Source organism: Arvicola amphibius, chromosome 11 (assembly GCF_903992535.2).
Source record: "Arvicola amphibius chromosome 11, mArvAmp1.2, whole genome shotgun sequence".
NCBI classification, from domain to species: domain Eukaryota; kingdom Metazoa; phylum Chordata; class Mammalia; order Rodentia; family Cricetidae; genus Arvicola; species Arvicola amphibius.
In genome coordinates this window covers 85,192,569-85,202,503 of record NC_052057.2, presented here as the reverse complement: position 1 = coordinate 85,202,503, position 9,935 = coordinate 85,192,569, and the positions used below count along the sequence as shown (strand labels likewise).

The 9,935-nt window shown below is 37.9% G+C and overlaps 1 pseudogene; it reads left to right on the top strand.

The window, feature by feature from the left end:
• The first annotated feature begins 1,199 nt into the window (after window positions 1-1,199).
• LOC119826070 lies at window positions 1,200-1,594 on the top strand (annotated as a pseudogene).
• Window positions 1,595-9,935: the final 8,341 nt, after the last annotated feature.

Below are 9,935 nucleotides of genomic sequence, written 5' to 3'. Positions count from 1 at the left end.
TAGGTCATAAGATGTATTGTTCTTATTATAAATCCATGAATTACTTTCTAAATTATATATAATAAATATAAATGGGGTTGGGAATGAGAACTGGAAGGATGGGGGAATGGAGGGAGAAAATACATAGATAGACAACTGGCATTGGTGGCATTATGGGGATTATGTAAAAATCTTGTGCAGTGGAAATTCCCTGGAATCTAGAAGGGTGACTTCAGAAAAGACTCCTACTAATGGAGGATACAGAACCTGAACTGGCCATCTTCTGTAACCAGACAAAACTTCACGTGCTTGGTCTGGGACACCATTCTAGTCACAAAACCTTCTACCTACAATTTGTCCAGCCTTCGAGATGTGCTAGGGTAAAGGTGGCACAGAATATGTGGGAATGGCCAACAAAAGACTGGTCCAACTTGAGGCCCACATCCAGAGAGGAAGTCTATGCCTGCAACTGTCTGGCAGGTCAGGAACAGAGACTGTATAGCCTAGAGGTCTAGGATAGAACCAAACATAACTGTAATAAAAAAAAAGCCAGGGAAATGATTCCTCTTGATATTCCGCTGTACTCATAAATCATGCCTAGCTTCATTGTCATCAGCAAGGCTGCATCCAGTAGATGTAGAGACCCACAGCCAGACATTAGGTAGAGCGCCTGGAATGGGGCAGTAGAGGAGCAGAATTGTATGAGTTGCAGGGGCCAAGAACAGTACAAGAAAACCAACAGAATCAACTAACCTGGGTTCATAGGGACTCAGAGACCGAAACAATAATCAGGGATCCTTCATGGGTCTGAGCTAAGTCTTTTGAATATATGTTAGATAGACTGCATAGACTTGTGTTCTTATGGGACTTCTAACTGTGGAAGTGGAGGATGCCTGATGCTTGGGATCTTGCAACTATGTTGAGAGGCTCCACCATCAAATACTTAAATGGTGTTTATGAATAGCCAACAACATGCTTCATGGTAGTAGCAGGGAGCTTGAAACTTCATAGAGCTGTGGCAACAAAAATGATGTTCACCAGTTCCTCTGCCATGAAGTTAGACTCTCGGAAAGCTAAGGAATGGGATGATCTAGACATTAAAACCGTGGTTTAGCCATATCATTTAGCAAATTAAAGACGCATGTGGGAGGCGTGGTGGTGTGTGCCTTGGAGCTCTGCTCAGCCTGCTCCCGTCCTGACTCACCGCTATTTGCTCCCCGATGAGGAACAAGTCGGTCAGGAAACCCGCACTGCAACCATGGCTTTCAAAGACGCCCTTGGAGCCCAAGGTGGCGATCCTCAGCATCCGAATCACGCTCACCAGCTGCAACGTGAAGTCGCTGGAGAAAGTGTGTGCCTGTGTGCCGACCTGATCAGAGGCGCCAAGGAGAAGAACCTGAAGGTGAAGGGGCCCATGCGCATGCCCACCAAGACCCTGATGATCACTACAAGAAAAAGACCTTGTGGTAAAGGCTCCAAGACGTGGGATTGTTTCCAAATGAGAATCCACAAGCGCCTCATTGACTTGCACAGCCCCTCCGAGATTGTTAAACAGATTACGTCCATCAGTATTGAGCCCGGTGTGGAGGTTGAAGTCACCATTGCAGATGCCTAAGTCAATTGTTTTAATTAATTGACTTAATCGGTTAAAAAAAATTCGCATGTGGCCAGAAAAAGAAAGATATACAGTAAAGATGGATTCAGATATATATATATAAAAAAAAAAGAAAAGAAAATTCTAAACAGTTTACAATGTGTTTAAAAATGTATGTAGGTTTGGGAGAGAAAAATGGATAAAATCCTTTGAGAGAGAGAGAGAGAGAGAGAGAGAGAGAGAGAGAGAGAGAGAGAGAGAGAGAGAGAGAGAGAGAGAGAGAGTAGTTGGCTGTAGTGGCACACACCTTTAATCCCAGCACTTGGGAGGTAAAGGCAGCTGGATCTCTGTGAGTTCAAGGCAGCATGGTCAACAGAGTGAGTTCTAGGACAGCCAAAGATGCAGAGAAATCTTGTCTCAAAAACCCAAAAATTTAAAGTAAAAATAAAAGAAATAGAGTTTGAAATAAAGCCACATAGAGATGGAAGGAAAATACACAGAGAATCTGGGCACTACATGTTATTGTGTTGTCTTTGAATTACTTGATGGCTGAGGAAGGAGAAGCAGCTGCTAATATATATTTGATTATAAATGCTGCTGGATTAATCCAACATATATATTTTGAAAATGCCTTGACTTCAAAATTTGATTCAAAAGATATGTTACTTTGAAGAAAAGGTTTTTCTTTTGTTTCCACAAGAAATCAGAGGCTGTGGATTCATTCTTGGTTAAGAAAAATGAGATTTCATCAAGGAAGACCCCTTAAAAATCTCCAATAGAAACAGATGGCCCAATAATCCAACAGAACCATTTTTCTTTCAATGGGTTTCCTTATTCACCTTTGACATAAGGGTTTGTACCTAGTATTATTGTAACATGTTCAATTGATATCCCCAGAAGCCTGACCTGGTCTTTTCTGAAAAACCAGAGTAGAGTTCAATCTTGGGGAGAGAAGAGGTGGGACAGGAAAGATAGGATGGAGGGGAAATTACAGTCAGGATGTAATATATGAGAAAAGAAGAAAGAAAGGAAAAGAGAGAGACAGAGATAGAAGGAGGCAGAGAGGGAAGGAAGGAAAGAAGCAAGGAAGGAAGGAAGCATGGAAGGAAGGAAGAAAGTGAAAATAAAAGAAAGGAAAAATACACTGGAAACATCAGGTCTATGCTGTTTATAAATATAGAATCAAAAGTCCTCAAAAAAACATTAACAAAATTAACCTAACCATTAATATTGATTTTAGAGAATGATCAGGTAAGATTTGTTCCCCATGATTGCCAAGTTGTTTAAAATCCAAAATCAATAAATGTGAAAGTAGATAGAACCAGTCAGTGAGTTAATTGCTCAAAAAAATTGAACAAAGTTGACTAATGTTTAGCCAAACCAACCAAGGGAAAGAAGCCACAAATGAATAGAATAGAGATAGTTATAACACACTGTACCAAAATAAAGAAAATCTTTAGAAGGTATTTAAAAACCTTTTTTTTTTCTTTAAGGTTTCTATTGCTCTGATAAAACACCATAATCAAAGTAAGTTGTGCTTCTTTCTTATTACAGCTATCAAGTCATACTCCATTGCTGAAGGATGTTGGGGCAGGAATTAAAGGCAGGAGCCTGGAGGAAGAAACACCATGGAGGAATGCTGCCTACTGTCTTGCTCCTCCTAAATTGTTTAGGCCATTCTCTTACACCAGCCAGGACCCCCTTTTCAGGCCTGACCACTTGTGTCAGTTTTCCTTGTCCCCTTATATTTAACCTTCCTTAATTCTCTTTTCTTCATGTTATTCAGAAGCCACATAGACACAAGTTATGAGAGATGAGGTGAAGCTAATTGATTCCTAGTTCCAATAACAGCATGAAATTTGGGTTTGAGTAGTGGATAAATACATAAAATATACTGAACATGTAAAATTTGATGTGAAACTCCACAGCTTCTGTTTCAAGTATCAATTTTAAATGAAAAGAAGTTCATTAACTTCTACAGATTTTGGATCTGATTAATTTGGCATGCGACACTTTTATTTATTTGCAAGTTTTAAATAGCAATTATAAATTTAAAAGGAAAAATATTTACAAAATGTACTTGAATATATGTATGTACTAATTTAGCAAAAAGGTTATTACCGTTAATAATTTGACTTATACTTTTTTCTCTCTGCATAATAAAGACAAATTGTGAGTACTCTAAGATGCATGTATCTGATTTTATGAGCACTTTTTGTGCTTCCTTTAACATTATATGATATGGCTTTCTGCTCATCATACAGACTATTTATTTGTTCCTGGTTTACATCTTTTAGGTGGAATTATATTATTGACACTAACATGTGACCAGCTTTGAGCCATGAGGTATAGACCAAGACCTCATTTATGTGTCTATTGTGTTTTCTTTCTTTTCTTTTTACAAAATAGGGTTTCTCTGTAGCTTTGGAGCCTGTTCTGGGACTAGCTCTTGTAGACCAGGCTGGCCTCAAACTCATAAAGATCCACCTGCCTCTGCCTCCCGAGAGCTGGAATTAAAGGCGTGCACCACCACTGCCTGGCTCATCTATGTCTTTTCTATAATAAAAATTAATTTGCTTTTATATTTAGAAGTACACTACTTTATGAACAGAGAAGATTTCTTTCAGTTTACTATTGATGGTTATTTCTGTTTTGTTGTTGTTAAAAGTTTTATTATTAATATTCATTGTTTACAACTTCTGGTTTATTATTTTTGTCATGTACTCAAAGAGTGGAACCACTACTAGTGGTTAGTATTTCATATTTACATCTGTTTCAATGGCGTAGCATTATTTTTCAAACATTTGTATTAATTGTATGATGGATAATATATGAGTAATTATTCCAGATTTCCACAATTTAATATTTTCAAAAAACTATATGCTTTATAAATCTGTTTTAATGAAAATAAATCTAACTTTGGTTGTTTAAAATCTGTTCCTAAATGCTGGTAAACTTTAAAGTGTTTTTATGAACTGTGTACCATTTGAGCTTCATGTTGCTTGTAATAACTGATAATGGCATTCTCTGTTGGGTTAATTTAACTGTATTGATTTGCAAAAGCTCTGCCTGCTGCCTGTCATCAAGTATACATGTAAGAGGTTTCCTTACCTTTTTGAGCATCTTTTGCTTTAAGATATGCTGTGAATAATTTATTAAATATACTAAAGTATTATTTTATCAAATTTTATTTATTGTAGCTTGGATCTTTTAAGTATTATATAAAATGATACTGTATTTATTTATATTTTACTCTGTATCTTATGGAATTTTTATCTTTAGTTGCATTTTGATCCCATGCAGTTTTGATCATGATGTGAGTTAATAATTTCCTTCCAGCCTTTCAGTGGTGGCACATGCCTTTAATCCCAGCACTCTGGAGTCAGAGGTAGGCAAATCTCTGTGAGTTGAAGGCCAACGTGGTCTACAAGAGCTAATCAGCGGACAGGCTCCAAAGTTTCAGAGAAATCCTGTCTCAAAAAAGGAAAAGGAAAATAAAAAATAAAAAATTCCTTACATACGTAGTTATAATATTAAGTTATTCTCCTAGTATAGTACACTAACCTGGAAAAACAAAGAAAAGCCTCTTTGTTTCCAATTTGGTTTGTTTTCTCTTTCCTCCCTTCTTTTCTTGCTTTCTGCTTCCTCCCTTCCTCCCTTTATTTATCCCTTTCTTATCTTTAGTTCTCTTTCTGAGATAACCTCCCCCATTTTCCTATGGCTAAATAAAATATAGACAGCATAAAACAATATTTGGGCTATAGTCAGCATATAACTATGTATACTAAGTTCATTTTCACTGTTGCGCAAGCCCCATCTCCACTATCCATTCCCAAACCTTCCATCTTCTCAGCCTGGAGCGTAATTCACAGTGCTTTCCTTCATTATCTACTATGGCAGCCTCCTGATTTATCAAAATTCATGTACATGTGAGATTCTCCCAGACATTACCCCTTGTGCTAACCCATTGGCCCATCCCTGTATGAATCCCATGGTCTCTGTCAGGAATATAACGCGCCTTTATACTATATAACATGCATTTATATCATCTGAGGAGCTTGGTTTCCTCACTCTGTTGGTGGTGTATTCTCTCATTGTCTGTTTTGTTTTTCCTCTTTCAGAAATGTCTAAGTAGTTCTTCTATTAGTATATGAAATTAAAAACTGGGGTATCAATTTCCATACCCACAAAAAATATTAATGATATCATGATTCTGAACAGAATTTACCAATGACACACAATTCTGGAAACCCTCATCTTTATAGAAATATGTGGCAATTGTTTATCTTTCCATTAATTTCCAGCTTTCTTAGTATTTTACCACTATATCTTATAGTTGTCTAGAACACATTTTAATTTTTTAAATGCCAGTGCTAAAAGATGAGCAATCACAAGATATATATTTTTTTTATTTTTCCATTCATAAATTTATACTTCCTCCCCTTCTCCCATTCCCCGCCCGCTCCCCCACTCACCCTCCTCCATCCCCCTCCCTGATTAAGAGAGGGCAGGGAATCCTGCCCTGTGGGAAGTCCAAGGCCTTCCCCCCAACAAAATATATTGTTACTGGTGGAAAATGCTTAAAATTATAACAATTAAATCATTTAGACTCTCAGTGAACACAGAAATAATATATAAAAAAAGTAACCCATTTATAGGACAGGAAGAGAGTATAAATACAATTTTAAATGGCATCAAAGCATTATTCTTTATAAATAGCCAATAAAATTTTTGAAAAATGTTCACCCTTACTAAGCTATAACAAAACACAAAGAAAAACTACACTAAGACTATATCTTACTTTAATTAGACTGTAACTCATAAGGAAACAAACAAATGCTGGTGCTCTTATGTAGGATAGGGATCTTTTCACTTTTGTTGCCAATATAAACTTGACAAAGCTGTATCAAAATCAGTAAGTGACTTTCACAAAATAATAGAAAATATACATCAGGTCTCAGCTATACCATGTCTGGGTATTTATCTGAAAGACACAAGTCACCCGAGATACTTGCACAACAAAGTTTATTTTAGCAATATTCACAGGAGTGAAGTATGAAACTAAGGTAGGTTTTTCAACAGCAGAGAACTGGATAAACAAGTACATGTATACAATGGAATGTTTTGTTTACATAAGGAAGAATGAAGTCATGTATTATATTACTTTCTTCTTACCTCCACAGACTCCTGCACACAGGGGTGGGGCAAAAACATATACTCAAACATATAGTGGTACACAGAAAATTAATCAATAAATCCTTCAAATGTTTAATTTTTTGATTCTTGATTCCTTTGTTTCTGAGCGATGCATCCAAAAATTAAGTTTTGGTTGGTAGTTTTGATATGTTCAATGACATCTTTTATTGGAAGTATATAGTTTGTATTTTATTTGTACTCTTTTAGTTTTTTGTAAGTATGTGATTTGAGTTTGAGTTTATGTGTACCACATTTGTGTGGGTGCCCAAGGATGCCAGAAGAGAGCACAAGGTCCCTCTAACTGGAATTATAGTCAGTTGTTACTTGGCAAGTGGGGTTTCATTTTGTGTATATGCTTTATTTCCTGATGTGATACTATATAATAAATAGCAATGTTGACTCTGTATTTACTAAATGTGTAATACTACAGACCAGAAGGTCTCTCTTTTGTGTAATTTTCCTTTCTGGTATGTATTGAGGACTGAGAGATAGCAAATACTGTTCTATCTCAGTCTGTTAGGGACTGCATTTTGTTTTGATAGTTGTGTTAACTACTTTATAGTCCTGCCAACAATGTACAAAGTTTCTTTTTCCTACACAACATCCCAACTGTTTACCACTTTTGAAGATGATAGATGTTCTAAAGCAATTACACTGAGTATCATAGTTTTTTTTTAACATTCCTTTAGTGGATAATGTTATTAAAGATTTATTCAAGCATTTATTGTTCATTTATTATTCTTCTTTTGAGATGCATCTATTCAGATTATTTATCAATTTTCAACTGGATTACTTTTTATATTACTAGATATTGAGCTTTATATGCATTCTAGTATTAACCTATATCAGAAGTATAACTGGACAACCTTTTTCCCAATCATGCATGTTGTATATGCTTTATTGTTTCTTTGGTTGTGCAGAAGCATTTTAGTATGACGTCTCTACATCTGTATCTGCTTCTTTATTGTATGTGGGTTGTAGATCTACAGTCTTAGCAGTAAGCTTGCACAGCAAGCCTTTTACCCAATGAACCATAATTTAAGCCAGTCTAGAAAAGAATGAGTGTATCAGTTAGAATTACTTGTGTTTGTAAAGTATTTTATAAATTTTTTCTACACTTACTATTTAAAGCAGAATGTGATTAGGTCACTGATTTGTATTCACAAGCCTTGCTGAATTATAATACCTAGGGAAGCTTAGGGTTTTGTTCTTAATATTTTACCTTGGAAAGAAAGCATGTGGGTAGTTACTTCCAAAAAGTGGTTTCTGGTTATATTCTTGCTTCTGTGAATAGAATATGTAGCATTTTCAGTATGGGTTCACCTTTGTCCCATGACCTACTGGATTCCCTCTGTCAGTCATCACTGTGAATGATCCTGCTGCTGAGCATTCCCAGGCATACTGCTCATCATTTTGATTGGTGATGGCAGTCATTTTCTCAGCACCAAATGTGCAAAGTAGGAAATAAAACCAAAATGGTCCACCAGAGAAGTTTCTACAGTAGCCTGCAAAGTTTCTGTGAAGACCTTGGTCCCAAACTTGGCAACAGTACTAAGGTTATCAACCAACAACCAAGTCAACTTTGGTCATTCTAACTCAATATTGACAACTGTGCTGGCTACCACTTGTTTTCTGGGAGTGGGATTAATGTGCGGCTCCTTCCCAGAATTGAGTTATCTGGGGTTTGAAAAGCTTTTATCTCCACCTTTACTCAGAGCATCTGACAAATTAGAAATAAGCTCCCATACAACTATCTTCTCATTCAAAAAGTACACATCATCAGGAGCATTGACTGGACAATATTTGCTTGAAGGAAAAAAAAAGTCTCAGTCTCTTCCTCCTCTATTGGTAGGTCCATGGCAAGTACCAACATGCACCTAGCCAAAGCAACTTAGTTTAGCTATTTTTTTGTTTTTTTTTTTTTGTTTTGTTTTGTTTTTTTTTTTTGTTTTTTGTTTTTTGTTTTTTCGAGACAGGGTTTCCCTGTAGTTTCTAGAGCCTGTCCTGGAACTAGCTCTTGTAGACCAGGCTGGCCTCGAACTCAGATCCGCCTGCCTCTGCCTCCCGAGTGCTGGGATTAAAGGTGTGCGCCACCACCACCCGGCCGCAACTTAGCTTTTTTTTTTTTCCAGTTTATTTATTTTTTATTAAAAATTGCCATCTCCTCCCCTCCTCCTCCCCCTTCCCTCCCCTCCCCTCCACCCACACCCCCCACTCCCTCCCTCTTGAGGCCAAACAGCCATCAGGGTTCTCTACACTATGTTGAGACCAAGGTCCTCCCAACTCCCCCCAGGTCCAGGAAGGTGAGCAACCGAACTGACAAGGCTCACACAGAGCCCGTCCATGTCGTAGAGACCAAGCCCATCGTCATTGTCCTTGGCTCCTCGGTCAGCCTCCACCATCAGCCACCCTCAGAGATCATGAGCAAGGAAGTCAGGACCGTGAGGAGTGCGTTTACCCATTGAGACGGTGGGACAGATCTAACGGGAGACCACCAAGTCCAGTTGGAATGGAACTGATGGAACAGGGGACCAAACCGGGCTCTCTGAATGTGGCTGTCGGTGGAGGAGGACTGAGAAACCACTCTACAGCATGGACGGGCTCACTGTGAGCCTTAACCTTCACCTGGCGATGGATGGAGATAGAGACAGAGCCCCACATTGGAGCACCGGACTGAGCCCCCAAAGTTCTGATGAGGAGCGGATGGAGAGAGATCATGAGAAAGTCAGAACCATGAGGGACGCGTTCACCCACTGAGACGACAGGACAGAACTAATGGGAGACCACCAAGTCCACTTGGAATGGGACTGATGGAACATGCGACCAAATCGGACTCTCTGAGGGTGGCTGATGGTGGAGGCAACTTAGCTTTTTATTATTATTTTTTAAAAAATATTTTTACAGTTTATTTATTTGTGAGTTCTTTCTAGCATGCATGTATGTGTACCACAAATATGTCTAGTATCCGAACAGCTCAGGAGAGAGCATAGATCCTCTGGACCTGGTTTTATGGATGTTTGTGAATTATCATGTAGGTAATGTGAATTGAACTTGAGTTGTCTTCAAGAACAAAAAGTTCTCTGAACCACTGATCATCATTCCAGTCTTTGTTTTAATCTTCTGAAATACTTTTTCCAAGTTTGTCCAGGACCTCATGATGTAGCTT